The sequence below is a fragment of the Python bivittatus genome, unplaced genomic scaffold (genome assembly GCF_059951505.1).
Source record: "Python bivittatus isolate LINGU-HERP-01145 unplaced genomic scaffold, Pbiv_v1 ctg000960_np1212, whole genome shotgun sequence".
Taxonomy (NCBI): Eukaryota; Metazoa; Chordata; class Lepidosauria; order Squamata; family Pythonidae; genus Python; species Python bivittatus.
Genome location: NW_028277124.1, coordinates 3,706,008 through 3,728,966, shown reverse-complemented (window position 1 = coordinate 3,728,966; position 22,959 = coordinate 3,706,008).

The following is a 22,959-nucleotide window of genomic DNA, read 5'->3' as shown; positions in this document are numbered from 1 at the left end:
GCCTTCTTTTTTCTTTGCAAATGAAGGATTATGGAAAACTGCAACAACCCCAAAAATGTAGTCCCAAAATACAAACTGTAGTAGAATATTTGCAGGATACTCTTATAGGGGCAAGAAATTGAATTCTCCAGGGTACAGGGCAAAATAGTTGATGCAAGGAGACCCATTAGGAGATCTTGTTAGATGTTTCTGGGACATATGAGCTTCATCCCCCAATATTTCACTAATTAAAACTATGTGCATTTCTACGATCTAGTTTTCTGCTAACAATCTGTACTTAACCTCCTTCCCATTACTGGGAGCTTTCTTTCTGTCCAAAAAGCTCCATTCATTTACTCTTCAATAGCCTGCCCAACGCTCACTTTCAAAGGAAGGGTGTGTTGCAATCAGATTATTAACGGTATTAATGGGGGGAGGAGAAATTGAAAGATTCAAAAGGTGAATCTGGTTTTGTAGGTCATTAACATTACAACCCCTAATAAAATAAATAACATGCAAACTTTTCACAGATTTCTTTAACCCGTGCTGTCCAAAATGATGGGATTTTTCAACACAGTATCTAACACACTCAGCACCTCATTGCCTCATTGGATTTGCTTGGTGCTTGCTTCCAACTGTTGACTTTTCCTTCTGTTTGAGTCTCTTCCTGAAACCATCATCATCATTTATAGTCAAAGAGTAAATACATTTAACTGCATACATAGAAAGGAATAAAGATCCAAGTTTAAAAACAGGTGGCATATATCAGACTAAAACATCAACAGAAAAGCTACAATATTAAACAATGAATAACCATAGTAGTTGTACAGAAACAGGCTACCTTTCTGGAGATTTGAGAAACTCTGTCAGCTAAAAGAAGGAGAATATTCTCCTCTTCCAAGCTTTCATGGCTGTTGGTTAGAAGTGACACTATTAGAACTGCCTGCCAGGCTGAATAAAAAGGCAACATTGGGGGACCTGAGAAAAGGTCTCTATTCTTCCCACTGGGCAAGGGCTTAAAATGTTCATGCGGAGAAATGTTATTAAATTTTCTTTCCAGTACTATGGATCGTTGAACCTGGTAAGTGTGAAGGTACTTCAGTGAGATAGACATAAAATATTGGCTAAATAAGTAGCAAAGGAGAAGAGTCTTCCAACCAATCCCTCCCATCCGAGAAGAGATTTGAGCTCTGGTCTCTCTAGAGACCTTTAGCAAGAGCCTGTCGCTTCAGCTCCAGTGGGGCCCTCGAGCCCAAAGAAGGTGAAACATTGAGCCAATCAGTCCCAAAATGTTATTCTCCAATCTATGTCTGTCTTCCATTCTGCTATGTAATTATCCTGAAAGATCAAGAAAGCTATGGATATCAAGATCAATTTAAGCCCAAATTTGAGATGACCGAACCAAATATTTGTCTTTCTGGGCATTAGTCTAGTCTCCAGATATAATAAAGAGTTGGAAACACACCTAGGGACTCACAGGGAACTTAACAACTTAGATTGGACCACTTTTAGAAGGCTTGAATCATGGTGATTACAAATTTGTGTGCAGTATAATTGATGGCTAATTACCTTTGTTCTGAAGATTTTACTGTGGCACATGCATAACTGCTACCATTATAGTTGACATAATGCAAAATAGTATTCACAGGTCTGAACAGAACAGAAGCGATCCTTAGTTGTTCTTTCCAGATTGCTTAGGACCTGAACGGAAATGACCAGGTATTTATATACCCAGGTTTGCTCAAAAGACAGCACGTTAATTTTCTAAGAGTGATGGCAGATGAGAAAACAACTGCTTCTGTTTTACTAGACTTGATGATTGGTCTTTCTCCTCCATAATTACAGGCAGGGGTTCAGAGATTCCGCCATAAGTCCACATAAGTTGTAAAGAGGACAGCTGCACCATCCACATAAAGAATTGAAATAGATACGTTGGTTAATTTTGAAGGGTAAAACTCTTTGGTCAGAGCTAAATCTAAATAATCAATATACAAATTAAAAAGAAGGGGAGACAGAATACATCTTTGCTTTGCCCATTTTTTATTGTAATTGGAAGGAAAAAGAAACCAGCAGTGCCTCAATAGACCTGCTTGAACATTTTGTAGTATCATAATCAAGGAAAGAAGGTGCCAGTTAATAAAAGAGGCAGCCAGGTTCACCCGAAGCCTGTTTCTGGGAATGAAATCAAATACCACCTTTAGTTTAATAAAGTTCACATAAAGAGATCTTCAAGGGCAGTTAACACTTTACTGCTAAGTGATGCAGGACAGTGTGCTGGTCAACTGTTGACCCCCTTCCTGAAATCCTGCTTGCTTTCAGGAAGACCTGAAATTCTATTCTGTACGCTCCAGTCAACTAATTTCAGATTTTCCTGAAATGGTAATTTGCAGATTTATAAATAATACTGTGGAGTCCTTGGGGTTCTCTGAGCTTGGTTCTTTTCTTGCAAACATTTCATTACCCGGCTAGGTAACATCTTCAGTGCTAAAATGGGATGGGGTTTGCTCTCTATTTATGTACTGTGGCCTGCCTTGCCAGTGCTAGTGGGGGTGGGGGTTTTGTTTTGCTCCTCTGGCAGTTCCTTGATTAGCATATGTTTACTGCTTGATTGTGTGCCTGGTGGTAACCTTTGCTTATCTGGGTGATGGTTGCTGGTGACATGATCTTCTGATCTTTTGTCCCTTTTGAATAGTATGTAGATGCTGTTTATCTCTATCTGTCTCATACTGAAAACCCAAATTCATAGCTTGGAAGTGGAGAGACCTATACAAGGCCAAACAGCATCAGGAAGACATACTACCTGTGACCTACATTTACAGATGCATACTCAAAACAGAGTTCTAGAAATTATTTCAATAATAATTTCAGGCTTATTATTTTTGGAGAAAGACTGCAAAATAGCCTTTGAAACAAAAGGGTTTCTTAGGGCTGATATCAAAAGGTATTTAAACTGGAGATAACTGCCATTTTTCACATTTTGGCAAATGATAATTATGTTGGATGGGAAAATATCTTCATCTGATTCTATTGATATAAAGTATATGCTACACATTTCACTTATGTTCTAGAAAAGATTGCTTTGCACTTTTTGAATTTGAATGTCTCCATTTTTGTTATCTCAGCATGATTGTTAGAATCAAATGATACTTGATTTGTTTTGAGTATTTTATATTCCAGAGTATGTGGAGGCATGGAATAAAGAACTGTGCCCAATACCTCCATGGGTATCTAAAACTATCTTGGCATCCTTAAGTAATTTATCTATAGATTTGAAATAATAATTAATAAAATTATTTTGTATATATTGGATACCTTTGTGTAGTTTCAGGAAGAAATTGAGGAATTCGATAATAGCATGAGGTGTGATGCTCAAAATGCAACTTTTTTTTCTTTTTTTGCATCTTTAATTTGGAAAACATGAATTATGGTGGCTTCTAGTAAAATGGGAACCAAACAAATTTTGCTCTTTTGCCTACATATAGCTCTCTAAGCTGCTCACTGTATCTCTGCTGTAAGAAATGAGGTTTTCCCATCTCTGCTGATATCTGAAGTTCAAATGTGAAATCAATAGGTTAACATTAATAGTAATGAATGTAAAACTTTTGGGTATGCCATTGCCCAGAGCAATCAAAGTCACTACCCTCTGGTAATGAAATGAGGTGCAAGCTTCATGCCTATCCTTTTATGAAAATATTTTATGGTTAGATGGTTTGCAATCATGCTAATTTGCTGATACTAATCCAGTTACTGCATCCTCATGAGTACAAGAAGAAAAATGAATGAATGCCTCAATTACATAGGAAAAATAGGGCCACCATATTTGACTCACTTCCTATAAAACTGAGTCAGTTAAATATTAAGAAGTGATTTATTTGTATCATCCCTTGCAATTTCATCAGGACACAGGAAGCTGGCTTCTACTGGAGTTCTTCTAAGTTGGTATCGTTTATACTGATTGACAAAAGCTGTCTGAGGCTTCAGGCAGAAATCTTTTGCATCCCCATCGGCAGATGCCCAGGCATGAACTTCCTTCATTTTGCAATGTAGTCCATCCCTGAGACAGTTTTTGGGCCTTCTGCTTTGAGATATTTTCCTCTTGACCACAGTGAAAGGAATTGGATACTTTTTCCAGATCTTCAAAAATCTCTCTTTCTGGAAGAAGTGCCACTCCTTTGAGCCAGTTTAAAGAGGCATGTGCCTCCTGGACATGGGGCGTGTTAGCTTTCCTTCTGAGCATCAGAGTTCCAGAGGAAGCCAACCTGCAGGAGAAAAAAAAGGGGGAAAGGTTTAACAACCTTCTTCACCAAAATCATTAATCTGGTTTAAAAGGAAAAGCACGTTGATAAGGATCCTATACTGTATCTCACCAGGCGAACGAGGAAGGTGGCTGGCTCAGATCACTGTGGCTATTGGGAGGGGTGCTTTAATGGCCTTTTTTCCATATCTATCAAAATGGATGTTGGAGTCTTTCAGATGGCAAGCTGGTTAAACAGAATGAAACCTACCCTTCTAACCGTTTTACTTTTTTCAAAAACGAAGGAAAGAAAAAAGAAAAAGGGTACCAGGGACAAATCAACTAATATTAGCAGAAGTTTAACATCACTTTAAAAGAAAGAGATTGACCTACTGAGAAACTACATGAGTAAATGTGTAGCAATACACTGATTATTACTGTTTCCCCTCAGGCAAATACCTCTCTTAAGCATAAGCTGCACTGGAACATTTTGTTTTATTACCTTGTGAGATAAGTGAGGGAAAAAGCCTTTAGTACCTGGGGAATTAAAAAAAAAATCAGACTTGTCATATCAGTGTCTGCTCTCAATTTCATGCCGGGCGCATAATTATAACAGTGTTTAAATTGAGCCCAGAAGAAAGATGGGTTCAAGTGCAAATTAATTTTAGATTATCACAACAAAGGCAATCAAATCTCAACAAGCTTGCCAGCAAAATACTTTGCTGAGGTCCCCAGGTCCCTTTCCACCCCCAACTTACAACAAAGACCTTTCAGCTCAAATTAAGCTAATGATCTAATGTAACACTTCTGCCTACCTTTTGGAGTTTTATTATTGATTTTGATTCAGTGTCGCCGGGTGGGGGAGTGAGGGGAAGCCAGGAGGGTGGGGACAGGGAGATGGAAATATCAGTATTTAATGTCAGCCGAGTGACAAAATAAACAGTCAACAGGCTTGACAAGATCTGTGTGGTGTCAGATTGTCTTAACTGGTAGAAACTATCAGACCGAATTGACAGACCTGGAAGAGACTTGAATTTTATCTGAGCCCTTTTCCCTCATCCAGGCAGAATCCAAACCCAGTGGCAACCTCACCTTTTCTACCTATCTTTCAGCACAGCTTTTATAGAAATCCAACATCTTACTCTATCCTACGGGAACCTGCTGGGGGAATGAAGAGAATCAAGTGCGGAGAGAGGGGGGCTCAAGTCAAGCCTCATTACCTCCTCATTACCTTTGCAAAAGTGGAGTGAGAGAAAATTTTATCTAGGGAACACAAGCTTGGGAATCTCATTGCGAGTTCGGTCTGGTTATTGCACAGCCAACCATGGAAAGTTGCCTCTGCGGGATTAAAGTTTTCTCCCCATTCCTCTGAGGTAATGATCTGCTCATTAAGGTTTTTAAGGGAAATTACTATCACTTATCATTATGCCAGTCACTCAGTAAGCAGCATTAAACCAGGAGTATCAGTCGAAGCCTTCCCCCTCTCTCCCGTTGCTCTCTGACAATCATGTGGAAATAAAGAAAACAGAAATTCCGAGTTGGCTTTATAATTCCAGGTTCATTTATATGTAATTTCTGTACTCGAGTATTTGGTTGCACACCCTTAGGTCAGACACAGAAGATAAAATATAAAATGGGTTTGGAAAGAAAGGTGAGATTTCATCCTTTAGAAAAAAATCCCTGGAATGTTATTGCTATTACGAGCCCTGCATTTTTATAACCAGAGATTGTCTAAGGATTTTTAAGCATCGCTACAGAATGAGAAGGCTATTTATTTGACCAAATGATGACAAAGATAGTTTTTTTTTGTTTAATAATTACAGCAAGTAGAAAGAATTTAACCATTTCTCATCTGGTGGAGAGAATCTAACTTCACCCTTGTGAAAGGTTTTGTAAAAAGTCACTGACCCTGTGACTTTCTGCTTTCTTCAGGGCAGGCCCCAATCAGTTTCTGCATCTATGTTTCTTCAGCTTCTGGATTCTGTATTTTAGTATTATTGTAATAACATGTGTTTTTGCTTAAAGAGGCCTTCGGTCCAACTTTTGTAATGAGCAACAGTTCACATTTGGTCAAATTAAAAACAAACAAATAAAACTGCTTAAAATCCATTCATTAGTTATTTCATTAGCTGGCATCTTGCGAAATAATATTTCCATGTTCCTTTTGTCCTCCTGGTTTGTACCATATGCAGGATCCTCTGCGAAAGGGGAAACTATTAATCCCACTTCAGGCCTCAGAGTTCCTAAATTGTGTTTGGCTTGGCAAATCCCTGCATGTGCTCTCCTTGTGCAGAGGCCAAGTCGGTTGCAGAAACTGAACAATGCAGACAGCCTACCACACTTTTTCAATTTTTCCTCCACTAGAGGGAGCTGTGACTGAAGGCCACAGGCTTCACTGTTGAAAAGAAGAGCTGTGCATTATCTTTTGTCTCCTCCCACTTGGCCAGAACATCTACCTTACAGAGCAAAGAACGTACAGCAGCAAAATGTAAATACTCGCAATCGTATATGTAAAAGAACATTCCTGATGAATGTTTCCTTAGCTGTGTTCTCCAATAACTTTAAAAGGTTTACTTTACTTTACTTTACTTTACTTTACTTTACTTTACTTTACTTTACTTTACTTTACTTTACTTTACTTTACTTTACTTTACTTCTTGTATGCTGCATATAGTAACTATTGTGGAAAGGACAATTTTAAGTTTCTGCTGAGCCACCAGACAGCAACATCTTTTTTCATGTACTGAGCTGAAACACACACACACACACACCCCACACACAGATGCACACATTTTCATACAAAAAAAAATGAATGATATGAATTCTACCTGTGTTCTTCCATTAATCAGCTGGTAAAAGCTAAGACTACCATACCTGAGCTTCAAAATGTTAGAAAACAGAGCGTTCGTGGTTTTTGTCTCCCTTTGCAATCATCTAGCAGTTGTCCTCATTTCTGCAGCTCAACTATGGTCGCCTTACATATAATGAGGCAACTGATAAAATGGTTGCATAAACAATAAACCCCATTGATCATGTCGTGCATATGCTTTTCAGGAATTAGAGCCAACACATTCAGAGAGGTAATTAGGTTAATTTTTTGCAGCAAGCCTAGCAAGGAGCTGTATGATATGCAACAGCTTGAAGGCCAACGAAGTAATTGTTGCTCTAGTTTTCATTGTCTACAACCAACAAATGCTTACTGTAGGCCATAATAAATTTACTCCTCTTTGAGATACAGCAAAACACAGAACTGTTCATTTGGTGTGAACATGTAGATGTGTCCCTAGAGTCAGGGGCATATAGGCAGGAGAGATGATTATTTTGGGGCTTGAAGGCACGGGGGCCCCCGGATGCCCCTTCCTTCACATCTTGAAAAAAACTGAAAGGGGGGTAGAAATACTTTGAGACTTGCAAGTTTGGTGTTAGTCCTTTGAGGTAGTCCAGACAAGAAGCACAAACTATGAATACTAACTCTATCTAAATACTTTGAGACCTGCACGTTTGATGTTAGCCCTTCAAGGTAGTTGTCAGAAGCCTCGCAATCAATTAACCATTTTGCTAATTAGCTTGCTTCGTTTCTGCCATTATAAGAAATGGGGGGGGGGGGGGAAGCTAGAAGGATAACTTAAGTGCGGATGGACTGTTATCTGTTTCTCAAGTGCACGGGCTTTTTAGTTTCAGCAATACTTTGGAGACTGTATACTACTTCTCAATAAATGAATCTTTCTTTGAACTTATCTGAGTTTCAAGAGGAGTCACATTTGTTGGGGACTAAGCATTACAGTTCATCACATTTTGCTGAAAACTCCTCTTTCGGATTTTACCCGAAGCGAAAACTTGACAAGGAAAGTCCAACGTATCAATTTAACCAGCGCTGGCGAGAATTCGATCATGATGGTGGACAAGATCGTCAAATTCGGAGCCAGTGGTGGAGTTGAGGAGGAACTGGAGATGACATCAAGACCTGTGGCAATGCTACCACTGATATCAGATAAAGGGTGACGGTGAGGACAGATTTGGAATCAGACCCAAGAGTCCAGGGAATTCCGGGAAGTTTCCTTCTTGGAGAAAGAACCCAAGGATCGATGGTTGCTGGCCCTCAGTGAGGTGGAGAAGTCCCGGGTCGTCACCTTGGAGGGGACCATTGATGAATTATGGGCAGATGTCACTTCCATGAGAAGAGAACTGAAGATATTGGGAAAGTTGCTGAGGAAAGTATTGAGCGGCCGAGACAGGGACCAGCTATTCGGAGATTCCCATTCGGAATCAGGGAATGGCAACAAGGGGCACAGAGAAACAGCATCCAGCGATGAGGAAGTGGTGGGTCCTTCGGTTCATCAAGTGCTACAGCAAGGAGATCCACTCCAGTGTTGGGGCCTCAAGATGAAATACAGCAGGGACCCGAGTGAACTGGCGAGCTTTCTAATGCACATGAGAATCTGCATGGAGAGTTGTGGTCATTTGTTCCTGAATGACGCACAGAGAGTGGCTTATGTGTCATATGCTCTGGAAGGTCAAGCAGCAGAATGGCTGGTGGAAATGCACAAAGCCAGAGCCCCAGAGCTGGCCAACTTTAACAAGTTTATGCGGGCTCTATGTAGACGTTTTGAGGATCCCTGTGCAGTTCTAAAAGTGAGGTCCACCATTGAAGACCTAAAGCAGGGCAATCACTTGTTATCGGATTACGCACTGGAGTTCAGGTGCCTTGTGGGAAAACTTTGAGATTGGCCCAAACAATTTAAGGTGTGTTGTTTCCAGAAGGGGCTGAAACCTTGGCTGTGGGAGTTAGCGCTGGCCAGGGGTAATCCAAAGATGGTGGAGGAATGGATCACCCATGCGGCGGTGGTGGATGCTGATTGGATGGCCATGAGAAGACCCAGTACCAGCCCTCAGATACCCACAATCTCATCAGGGCAATTAACCTAGAAGTTAAGCAGGAAACTGAAGGGGAGCAGTCCTGATCAACAGCCAGGGGGTTGCCCATGCTTCAAATGTGCAGAAGAGGGGCATTTTGCTGCGAGTTGTCCTAAAACCCAAACTCCACAGTCAGCTACCAAAAGCAAACAACCTGCCAAGTCTTCGAAGGGTCCTAAGCCGGAAAAGAAAGGGACCGCAGCATTGGGGGCAGAAGGTGAATTCCAAAGTTCATTGATGATTGAAAGCGAGTCTTCCAAGGATGAAAATCATCTGGCGGGAAACTCCAGCTGCCTGCTTTAAAGCACGCCTGAAAGTAGGCGGACAATGTGTGGCATGAAGAGATGAAGCCAGAGTCAGAGGGGGAAGAGAACGGGGTGAGTCCTATGATGGTGGGAGTGAAGTTGAGGGCCCTAAGAACCACCCGCAAAGCATCATAGAAAAAGTCATCAACCTAGTCTCTTTCCAACTACAGCTACCAAAAAAAGTTAGAAGGGTGCATCCTGTGTCCGCTGCAACCTTCTGAAGCCTTGCAAAGAATCACCCAAGTGGCATGCCATCCAACTACCCCCTGCCCCAATAATGATAGAAGGGGAGCAGCATTTTGAAGTGAAAGAGATTTTAGATGCCAGAAAACACAGAGGAGTAATACCATTTTTAATCCAATGGAAACATTTTCCTAAGTCTTACTGCTAATGGGTGGGGAAAAAACATGTGAAAGCACCCAAGCTGATCAAAGACTTTTATAACAAATATCCAGACAAACCAAAGTAGTGGTGTATACTTGGATTGCATTCATGATTTTTCTCTCTTTTTACTCTTTTACAGGTCTTCAGTTCCAGAATACAGACCTAATCCTTTTTTCCAGAGGGGCAGCATGTCAGAAGCCTCACAATCAATTAACCATTTTGCTAATTAGCTTGCTTTATTTCTGCCATTATAAGAAAAGGGGGGGGGGAGCAAGAAGGATAACCGTTAAGTGCAGATGGACTGGTATCTGTTTCTCAGGAATGCCAAGGTCGTACCAGCATGAGACCAGGAGACCTCCAGTGAAAGGTGCAAGAAGGACTATGGGATAGAAGGGGGGTGGTGAAGGAAAAAGAGGTTAAGTATAGTTTGGTGCACGCGGGCTTTTTAGTTTCAGCAATACTTTGGAGATTGTATACTACTTCTCAATAAATGTATCTTTCTCTGAACTTATCTGAGTTTCAAGAGGAGTCACATTTGTTGGGGGCCGAGCACTGCAGTTCATCACAGTAGTCCAGACAAGAAGCACAAACTATGAGTACTAACTCTATCTTTATTATAAGGTTACATTAACAGAATCGTGCAAGCCTGAAAGTATTTCTCCCCTCCTTTACTTTTACTCTCCAGAATACTAGGGAGGGTCCCTTCTGAGATGCTTCCCACACCCTCTCTGCTTCTGTGGACTGAGATACCTTTTGCATAATGGTTGCTTAGTCTGCAGCTCTTCCTCCTGTCTCCCAAGGTCCTTCCCACGTATCATTACAATTACTGGCACTGGTAGGGATTAGTGCCTACATTCTCTCACATATGGGGCCAGCAGTGCCTGGAACCCAGAGAGCTCTACTTACACCTCCAGCTAGAGTTTTGTGGCACATCGCTTTGCTACTTCCCTTGTCCCCAACATAAAAATTATATGTCCCAATGAATTAAGGTTACCACTTTTTAAATCTTCCCTGAGAATATAATAGAAATAACCCTCTCCCTTAGTAAGAATAAATAATGTGAATGAATACTAACAAAAATAGAGTCAGTGCCTCATTGAGACTGAAGAATCTCTAGATAACTCTGTATTATTTCTGAAATAATAAAATATAGCAAGATCTGAGGGGAGTTGCTGACAGCAAAAGTCCGTCAATCTTCATAGTTTCCTGTTCAGAGACTCCCAAGGCTCAAGTGTGAGCAATTAGCATTGCTAACTTTCTAGAAAGCTGTTAAAAGAAAGATAACTGGTATCATTAATTTACTACTAATGCTGTAATATAACTTTCCCTCAAATCTGGTTTTACAGTTTGATCTAAATGAGCAATTGTCCAAATTAAGACAAACTCTTTCATATTCAGAAAAGAGGGCCAATAATATCTCAATAAAAAAAATTAAACAGGCCAGGATAGATTTTATTCGGCAAAGAGAAATATCATTGTATTGATTCCTTTAAACTAGTATTTATACCTGGAGTTGAAACCTCTATATACAATCTCATCTCATATGTTTGTGATCTGCTCCCTAGATTTAAAGGTAAACTGTCCTTCCTCAAACTGTGCTCAGTTCCTAGTTATTTCATGGACATGTCCTTAAAGTTATTTTGGTGACAATATGGCAGAGTTTTCCATTAACTTTTTTCAGAGTGATTTTTGAGTTCCTGGTCTAGCATTCAGTCTTGGGATTCCTGATAGTCTCCACCAGAGTACTAACTAAGAGTGACCCTGCTTAGCTTCTGAGTTTAGAAGAGGTCAGCCAGGTTCTGCCACTCGCTACAGCTTTCCCTAGTGTTATTTGTTTAATTCTAGAAAACCTCTACCTGGCTGTCAATCATACCAAATGACAATGATACAAACCAAGGCTATCAGAACATTTCTGGAGTAATATTGCACTCAATAAATGTCAGAAAGATGATGCTCTTTTCTAATGTCCTTCAGTAACAGCAAATCTGAGGGAATTGTAAATTCAGTGAACTTGGAGTAACACATCTTGTCCAAGGCGAACAAGCAATGACAGTTTGAGTGTCACTGCTTCTCGAAAAAACTCCATTGTACTAGCAATACGTTAGCCTTTGCTCATTAAATTCAAAGCTCAGAGGCAGAAATGAAAGTCTTGTTGTATTTCAGTAGACTTTAGGAGATTTATTTATATATTTAAAGGCTGGGCTGACCCCTGATGATTCTGGATTTACACTTTAAAAAAGTAAGAACCATTAAATAGGGAAAAAGAATTATGCACATGCAGAAAAAACACATGAACATATAAAGCATACCAAAGAAACCACTGACAGGGGCTCAACACCCACCTGACACCAAACCCTGGAAAAACAGCCAGGTTTTCAAAGACCCTCAGAATATCATCAGGGTGGCAGCCATATGGATCCTGGTGTCCTTTTTCCCTGGATTAAATTTAAAACCATATTACATCAAAATTGGCTGTATTAAGGAGCTACTGTCTTAAGTCCAAGAGCTCAAGACATCCTTTAAGAAGCCATAGTCCAAAGAGACCCCTCCCCATTCATTTTGCTCCTCGGCTATTTTCTGCCATCTCTACCTGGGACAAGCAGTGGCAGATCCCTTTTATTTGTTCGTCTGTTTATCCTCCTTTGCTCACAAATAGTTTTTTATAGGAAAAGGAAAAAGGAAAGACAACACGTCTTAGACATTCAGCACCAGGAAGGTTGAGATTAAAGGGCATTTTGCCCAAGCTTTCCTGTTGGCAGTGTACTTTCTTATACTTTCTTAGTGGCAGGGAGGGAAGATCCCAAAAACTTAAATAAGACTTTTGAAAACTGAGAAGCCTTTATATAAATGTAAAGAATATGACAATGATTTCCATTTCGTTTAAAAAGGTCCTCTGTACCAGGTGTTTATCATCTAAAATATATTTTAAAAATCTATTTAACATTTTATTTATATATATATATATATATATATATAGAGAGAGAGAGAGAGAGAGAGAGAGAGAGAGAGAGAGAACATTACATTAGTGTATATATAATATTACATTACATAATATATATTTTATTTATTTATTTTAGTTATTTATTGGACTTGTCCCCGCCCATCTCCCCACAATGGGGGACTCTACATTACTGTATATATATTACATTACTGTATATATAATATTACATTACATAATATAATGTGTGTGTGTGTGTGTGTATGTACACACACACACACACATACTGTATATTTCAGAGCCTGGAAAGTTCACACCTTGCTGGATAGAGACAAGGTGCCAAGGCCTGAAAGACAAACAGCACTCATAGCAGCCGAACTTCGCTGTTATAGCGTTGACAGTGCTGCACTCAGTGAGACCAGGCACGCTCTTCATTACAGGAAGCAGTGAGAGGATATATGTTCTTTTGGAAAGGGAAACCAGAGACTGACAACAGGATTCACGGAATAGGTTTTGCAATCAAAACTGCTCTGCTGAAGAACATCTCTACCCTACCCAGTAGAATAAATGAATGCATTATGAAGTTCTGCTTCCCTCTCAGCAAGTCCCAGTATATCACCATTGTCAGCACCTATGCACCAACTTTCATGAGTCCAGATGAAGACAAGGAAGGTTTCTACAAGGACCTGGACCTTATTCAAATAAACCCCACTAGCAACAATCTTGTTATTCTGGGTGACTTCCGTGCTAGGGTGGGGACAGACAGCAACAACTGGGATAGAATCCCTAGGAGACATGGGGTGGGAAAACTAAATAGCAATGGCCTGCTGCTTCTAAGCAAATGTGTTGAGCACAACCTGTGCAAACATGTACCAAACTACCTGGATGCATCCCAAGCCCAAACAGTGGCACCTAGACTACATCATAGTACATCACCATGACCTTAAAGATGTCACCATCACCTGAATCATGCAAGGTGACATCTTTAAGCACCCAAGTCATGCAACCACAGGCTGGTCCAGTTGATCCTCAACCTGCACATAGCCCCTTTACATCATAAGCCACCAAGGACTGTCAGAAACAGACTGCAAGACCCAGGCCAAGTCCAACATTTCCAAGATGTACTTAATGAAAACTCTTTGGCAATTTACCGCTTGTAGGAACCTGTCCTGAAAAGTGGACACAGTTTAAAGATATCATCACGCAGACTGCAACAACTGTACTCAGACTGAAAACCCAGGCGCATCAAGACTGGTTTGATGAAAACCATGAGACAATTTCAGCAGCCTTCCAGGCCAAGTACAAGGTCTATGCAGACTGGCAGAACAATTCAACATCTGTCTCAAAGAAAGACAAGTTTAAGCACTTTCAGTCCAAAGTACAAATGGAACTGCAAGAAATGGAGGATGAGTGGTGGCAGGGAAAGGCTGATCAGGTGGAACAGTATGCAGACATGCACGCCACCAGAGAGTTATTCAGTGCCATAAAGTCAGTTTATGGTCCTTCTAAATCCGGATGCTACCCCCTGTTGTCATCTGATGGGTTGAGCCTGATCAAAGACCAGGAAGGACTGAAAAGCCTCTGGGCTGAACACTTTTCCAACCTACTCAATAGCCATCCATAGTTGATCATGATGTCTTACAGCAGATTCCTCAGCTGCCAGACCTGCCTCCCTCTACTGATGAGATCAAGAAAGCAATCTTGCAGATAAATTCAAATAAAGCAACAGGACAGGATGGCATCCCTGCTGAGATCTACAAAGCAGTAGACCCAAATGCCTTACAGGCATTCCAAGACATCTTGGAAGACATTTGGTCTGCAGAGGAGATGCCCAGCTGCCTCTCTCATACAGATACATTGGGGATTTTTTTTTTCCTCCTTTTTTTTTTTTTCCACAGCTCCTGGTTTAACCAATTTTGGACGTGGTCTCTCTGCTGCTGCCTTCTCCTACCAGAACCAAATTTGGTCCTGTTCTGTACAGTTTTTGGAAATTTATCCTTTATACAGTCCTTCTGTTCAGTTGGAAAGAATAAAAAGACTGGACCCAGTGTAGATCTTTGAAAATCTCACTCCTTTATTTATGTTCATTGCTTTCTGTTTTACTAGTTCCTAATTCATAAGTAAGTAAGAATCTTCTTTTAACCATAATTTTTCAGAGGTCTTTTCAGAGTTTATGAACTTTGTTCAAACCTTTGGAAAGTCCAAATAAATAATGCCTACCAAATTACTCTACCCACACTTTCAAAGAACTTTAAAACAGATCCCCCAATAAACTGGGGAACTTGTAGCCTTCCAAATTTGGTCAAATATTAACTACTTAAGCCTTTACCATTGGCCTACCAACTGGAACTGATGGAAACTGGAATCCAGTATTTAGAACATCACGGGTTTCTTGCCCTGGCTCTAAATGTTGGTAATGATTTACCTGTAGAAGCTACTTAGAAAATGTATTCTTCCATCCATTTGTTGGTTTTGATTTTAATAACATTTCCAATCTTTTTCTTTGAATCAACTTGGATTCCATTTTAAAAATTACAATTATGCTGGCTACTTTCCTTTTTTTTTTTAGGTTTTTTTATCTTGCTTTTATTTTTTTATTTTTTTTAACTTAAGGCAGCAAACATACCTAATACTTCCTACTCCTCCTATTTTCCCCACAACAACAACCCTGTGAGGTGAGTTGATCTAAGGCACTGGCCCAAAGTCACCCAGCCGGTTTTCATGCCTAAGGTGGGACTAGAACCCAGTCTCCTGCTTTCCAGCCTAGTGCCTTAACCACTAGACCAAACTGGCTCTCTCTCAATTCTTAACATAAAGGCAGATCTTGGAAACGATGTATTAGAAGGAACATTTTTTTCACAATGAAATGTTTTAGACATTTCAGTTGGATATCGTTTAGAACTAGGGATTTGCTTGTTTACAGTTTGACCAAAAGTTCTAAAAGAAGTCCTTGGTCTCCAAACATTCTTGGATTACAAACATCGCCAGTCGATATAGGATGCTTAGACCCTGTATTTCAACATCTGAGGTCATAGACTCCTCATTCCTTGTCTAGAACATCTCTTGTTACAAATATACTGTACTTCTCAAGTTCTTTTTGAAAATATTAATTCAAGCAAGTGCCATAAGTCATCTACACTGAAGATCTATGCAGAAAGTTCATTCTCCTCAAATTCTGAATTCTTCTCTAGGGTGTCTTTTTCACGTTTAGTATGTGGATTGCTATCTCCATAGCAAACACAGCATACATTTGGAAATGAGTTCCACTCAAAGGATACAAGAAAATTATGTGAAAGGCTGGGGCTTGTTTTTCTCCTCTACAATTAAGAAAAAGAAGATCCTTCATAAGTGCATTATTATCTTAAGTTCTAAATTCCATGTAATATATGGAACACATTGCATTCCTGAAGAAAGCTGGTAATCCCAAAATGGACTACTTGCAATTTTAAAAAGAATAAAATGTTCAAGTAACTCTATTCATTAGTATATCTCTATAATTCTATAATTTCAGACATGAAACATTCCTTGTAATTGTCAAGAAAGTAGTTCTGAGTTTTGAACATTCATTAATGCTTTGATATTGCTACTGTAAATTCAAGAAATCTGCTGGTGAATATGGTCATTCTTCTTTGAGTTTTGAGAATTACAGATGAATTTAATGAATCTCTAAAATCACTCTTTCTTTCTTTCTTTCTTTCTTTCTTTCTTTCTTTCTTTCTTTCTTTCTTTCTTTCTTTCTTTCTTTCTTTCTTTCTTTCTAGCATCTGTCAAATGAATTTACTAAACAGTCACTTGAGAGACAATAATGATGCAATAGACTCCAATGAAGATGTCAAAGGAATTAAAACACCTCAAAGCTGGCAAAAAGTACTAACAGATAAAGTGTTCTTCAAATCAAGGTCAACTCCTGGAGACTTCATGAACATATAGGGTTTGCAGGGGAGGGGTTGGCACCAAAATAGAAACCGTTTGGCATTGCCTTTTTCTAAGCAATGCCAGATGGCTTAGAAGTTTATTTATTTCTCAGTCTAGCTTACAGCACTGGGTTTTCTTGGTGATTGCCCATCCACATATTAACTAGATCTACCCCTGCTTAGCTTTTTGAGAGCAGTTAAGCTTGGCTAGGGCTGCCACCTAGCAGGGCACAGAAGTATAAGATCCCAATATAACACAATGTAATATAAACAAAGAGTAAAATCACCACTTCACCTCTGGAATGAAAAAAACCTTTACATTTTATTTATTTATTTAAAAGATTTGTATGGCCACCCATCTTAGAGCACACCTCTGGCTCACAGCAATAATAAAACTACAAACCATAAATACCATAAAACTATAAAACCATAAAAACCAAAACCAAAAACTAAACCTATCTATCTATCTATCTCTTAATCATCTCCTAGGATACCCCAACAACCATCCATAGGCTCACATCACTCTACCCCGGTGCCTAGGTGGAGAGCCAGGTCGTGATGGCCTTTTGGAAAGCTTAAAGGGTGGGGGCCTGCCAGATGGCCAGGGGGAGGGTGTTCCACAAGGTAGGGACAGCTATGGAAAAGGCACACTTCTTAGGTCCCACTAGATGACAGCATTTCAGGGAAGGGATCTTGAGCATGCACATTGATATGTGAAGCAAACAAATTCCTTGAAAGCCAGTGAGAATGAACAGGGAACACTATTTCTGTTTCTCTCTCATGGCAAGTAATGAAATGTGCTTCCTAACATTGTGATGCAAGCTGTGCCTGTTTGGTACTTGAATCACATCATTGCACAGAAGTCAGTAAGGGACTGTGTTTGTATTGATAGTCCACTGCCTATTTCATCACTTTAACTTCAGTGTGGCTAGTACCTCTGCCAGCATTTTCTTCCATGTTTCTGGACTGTTTGCCCCCACTGTTAGGTGGCCACAGCTTCCATTTTCCAAAACTATCTCCACTCATGTCATCTTCACCTTGGAACTTCAGAGAGATTAGACTCTTAAGAGAGAGAAATTCTGGGGTTCAGAGCCATCCATAGTTGAAAGTCAAAAAGCCAGCTCTCTTGAATGATAAAGCTAGTACTTCTTATGTTACACATCCAGGAAACTTTTAAAATCTGAATGCAGTCCTACTTTCATGAAATAGCCCCATGCAAAGATACAGTAGGTAAGCATCTAAGAGATTATGTAAATGTTTAGAAGGACTTCTGAACATCCAGTTTCCAAATAAAATTACATAAGGTCCTCTACGCATATTCCCTCCCTTCTGCCCACCCCACAGACAGTATGGGAATACTCCCAGCAATTTTATTACTTTTCACTCAGACAGAATTCATTCCAAAATATTCCCAGCAGTGTCTTCAATTTAGGGAGAAAAAAGATTTGTAAGCTTTTCACTACACATAGCTTCTGCCAGGTGCTATAACACAAGCCTGTTATTGTTGCCGGACACTGGATTTCAAAGTACAACTTGATATGGTTAATAGCCATTCATTCATTTATTTGCCAGCAATGGGCCGAGGGCCAGGCCGGTACAGTTCTGCTGTCTTTAGCAGACAAATGGCTAAAAAAACGTGCCTGTAAAGAAATAGGAAATTCTAATCCTCTGGATACCAAACTATTAAACAGTAGTTTCCTTTTCTATAAATAAGTTAAACAACAGGGGTTTAGCAGTCTTATAAATTGGAGTGGCTTGTTATCTGTGGTGTAATACAGATTGATTTTATTTTGCAACAAGTTAAACCAGACACAAAAGTATTAGAGCAATCTCAGAAACAACAGGTATAGGGATAGGATGGGAAATAACCCTATTCTAGAAATAACCCAGAACCATTACTTGACATAATAGTCAAGATAAAGCAAACTAAAAAAATGGCACATGTTAATTTTGATTCAAAGGTATTCCATTCAATGAACTACTTCAGAGGAACAAATATAAATACATCCTGTGGAAATTTTTTTCGCTGTCCCCAGAAATTCTTATAAGGAAGCACGATCAAACTTATACAGTAGTTTTTGGCTTGATAGCAAAAAGTGTACTGCTTACCATGTTTAAATGTTATAGCCATGATGTTTAGACAGTAGTGACAACAGTGAGGAACAAATATCTCTACAGTATAGCAAACATAGCAATAATTAAATTATGTAGGTAGAAATGGGTAGATGTATCCTTTTGCTACATTTGAATGTCAAAAAATCTGTGATTCACTGAAAGCCAGCCACTCTGTGTAGAGCCCTAAAATAATTTCCTTGCCTGGGAAGAGGAGCTCTTTGTGATAGCAGCCAGTGCTAGCAAAAGCCTGTTTGTAAAGAAGGAGATACCAGTGACTGAGTGAGAAGTTGGGTGCAACTGGATGATATAATGAATATAAAAGACAGAGAAAGGAAAAAGTTGGGAGTATTTGAGAAAATGGAATGTGACAGTTATGTCTTCCGCTTCGACTGAGGGGATTGATGTTTATTCCATATATCCTTCACAGATTATTAATGTGTTACCACCACGAGACACAGAGTTGTTGGTGTTATTCTGAAGGACTAGTCTGCAGTAGGCCCATAGATCTACAACTGTGGATAGATTAAACCGTAACCAATTCAGTGGGGTGGGGGTGGGGGTGGGGGTGGGGGGCGGGAAGGGAATGGAATGGAATGAAATGGAATTATTTTAGATATTATAACATGCACCCTGATTTCAATGCCTTTACCTGCTTTCCTGAATATTTCTGAGAAAATGCATAACACAACATTGGATCTCAGTTTCAGTTGAGATCATGGATAGAGTCATATGAATAGAGCTAAAGGTTTTTTTTTTTTTAAACTACAAACACATCTTTACCCACAGGTAAAATGGAAGGGACATCAATTGGAAAACCCAGTCGTGATGACTGAATATTGTTTCTGACGCTAACAGGTTCTTGGACATTTTGGATCTCAATCTGAACACTGAATGGTAGATTCCATTTAATTACTATGGATTTAGGGATCAATAGTTTGAAATGTGATAACAAAAAGAACACAAACATTTGGACAAAATAATTATCCCTCATTGTTCACCTCTAAGACCCCAAAGTCGCCAACAATAAAATAAATCTTTGTTTCAATGGCTAAAACTTTCCACCCCGGTTCATTGGATTAGTGTATCCCTTTCTAAGGTTCCATGCTTTCATTTTGCTATTTCAGGTATCAAATTTCTGTGGACATGCATACAATGTTACAAGTATATAAAGAATTTAATAAATTTTAAAAATTATAAACCAAAACCAAACTAATTGAGATTGAAGGAAGTCTTACAGAATCTACAATATGAGTAAACATTACTCAACTATAGTGAAAATCGTTGATTTTAAGCACAATGATTCTGATTCTTCAAAGAGTCATGACCATAACATCTTGCAGGTTCTCCAAAATATCACAGATTTTTGTGATATATCTGGGAGAGTTTCTAATTGAGAGAATCCAAATTCTACCAAACTAAATACATATGTAATTAATTTAAATCCACTTTGATGTATATTCTATTGCATGTGAGTTTGCTGAATTACAGGAAGGAAGCCATGACTAGTCATCTCTGTAATTAATTTCTAGACACCTTTTTATTTCTGTTTAATCTTCTAGTATACTGACATGGAATTGATGGGACTTTTGTTGAGTCCGTGTATTACCAATATTCATGAAATGTTTACCTATATTAGCAGAGATAAGAATAACTTAAGTATTTTCAAAGAGATAGCGAGAAAGAAAAAGATGGATGTCTAAAGTTAATCCTACTCTATGTTTCAATATCTCATTTTCTTTCTGCGCACATGAGATCAAGTTGACCAGCAGCCCTGCTGGACAGTTTACCAACCATTGGCCATATAGCACAATAAAAGATTATCCAGAAAGCAACTTAATTTGCTTCCTTCCTTGGGCCTTGAGGAAAGGTTTTTCCAAACAAAATTGACATGCATACACTGGAGTATATTTAGCCTAGTTTTGCACTGGTGATTGGTTCTTGGCCAGAGCAGTGAAAAGACATTTCCTGTTTTGTGAGTAGTGTAATAGGAGCCATAGATTTCACCCTAAGCCATGAGTTGAAAAAAAAAGAGGAAATTGGAATGCCTTACAGTAATTAATCATTTACTATGAGACCTGTCAAAACCTTTTGTAAAGCTGATAACTGCTGTCAGTAACCAGCTAGTGCACCACCATCTGTGATTGCTTAAAATATCATCCAATACTTGGCTAAACACATTTTACATTTCTACTTCAGCCCATTTCCAAGGTATTCTTCTGGGAAGTTCTATTTGCCAAGAAAGCGATGTTGCTGGTATCATCTAGTTATTCTCAGCTTTAGTATTTATATTAGTCTTCCCATATATTTGTGTTTATTGGGATTTTGAATCAAACACTTGTAATTTGTAATGGGCATATGTCACAGAGGTGTGCATTACCTCTACCATGCTGATCAGGATGAAGAGCAAGAAAACACAACAATTGCTAGCAATTTCTTGAAAATGGAGCCATTATTTTTAAAAGGGTAATTTTAAGAGGTTTTCCATCCTCAGGCATTGTCCAGTAGGTACAGGATTAATGCATAAACCAGCTCCTTGGTGGAACAGATGCAGTATTTCTCCATCATGATTCACTCATAATTCCCTCTTTTCTTTTCACCATTATCACCATCAAAAAAAGAATTAAGACTGGCTATGATATTATAGTCTTTCCCAAGCTGGTGCCCTTCAGATGTACAGTATTAGATTACAACTCCCAGAATTTGGAGTCATCACAGTTTTGAACCAGTTTCCAGTGGTTATATATTTTCTCCTTTACATTTAATTCTGGCAGTGTACCTTTAAAAAGTCAGTTAATCAATAATTGTCAGTAATCCTGAAGATGCTTGCTACATTAGGTTAAGTGCATAGGATTGCAGGAAGAAGAAGAAGAAGAAGAAGAAGAAGAAGAAGAAGAAGAAGAAGAAGAAGAAGAAGAAGAAGAAGAAGAAGAAGAAGAAGAAGAAGAAGAAGAAGAAGAAGAAGAAGAAGAAGAAGAAGAAAAGATAAAAGGTTTACAGACCTTGTAAACTGTTCCAACCCGAAGGATTAGTACAGAAACTATGTGTGACTTCAAATTATTATGCTCTCAGTATTAGCATAATGATTTTCCACCTTCCATGGTACTTCATTGTTATCTATAAGCTCCCAAATGCCCTTAAGCTTGTTAATAACCATTACAGCTGCTCAATGAAATGAATCAAGACTAAACTGAACTCACCTGAGCCTAAATAGATTAACCCTACTCAAGTGTAACACTGTGTCTGAATTCAACTGGATCTTTTTGCCTCAACAAATAAGGATAAGCCCAAGTGGAATAAAACACAAGCTGGTTTTTAATCTTTAGTGTGCACATTGACCAGATCCAAGCCTGCTTAGCTTTCAGCAGGGTTGTTGTCACATATGCTCTCAGATCATTCTTAGGTGAAGCTGATTGAAAACACATACATGTCTTTATCGCTATACAAGTACCTCATCTTTCAGTGATTTTGAAAATAATTAGTTTATGCTTTTACTAGTAGGCTTTCAAGGGAGTCAATTCAGTCATTCACTTGTGAGAAATCAAGTGATAAATTTGCATGTACAAACCAAGCCTTTTGAAAGTTACCATTATTGCTGTTAAATCCACTTTTTAAAAAATGCCTTAATGGCCCTAGTCTTCCCTATGGTTTACAAAACAAAAATACTACATTGCCTAATAAAAGTTGTCTCTGACATTTTTGGACTGGAGGGCAGACTGGAACATATTGTAGATGCTCTTGCAAAATGACTAGTTGCAAGTGTTGCCTATTCACCCAATGGCTGCCACACAAAAGTGTGATTTACTAGAATACTACTGCCTATCCCCTCTCATTCCACTTCCTTGATGACCCTGTTATTTATGCTTACCTCCTCCAATAAAGTTGATGAAATGCACTCCTGTCCATTGCCACCAAGTTATGGACTTGATTGTTCAGAGGGTGTACAACTCAATCCAATACCAGTTGAGTTTTTCTAATCTAATTAACCAATTCCCCATCAAAAGTACTTCCATCTTCTCTAGATAATAAGTTTCAGTTTGCTCATTTCCATAATACAAACCTGCTGCAATTTAGCATTTCCACATCTTCTCTGGAATTAGTAGGTAAAAAATAGAAAACTATTTGTCATTTGTATTCCGGTTGATACTGGAATTCAAACTTTTAGATTTAGCATATCCA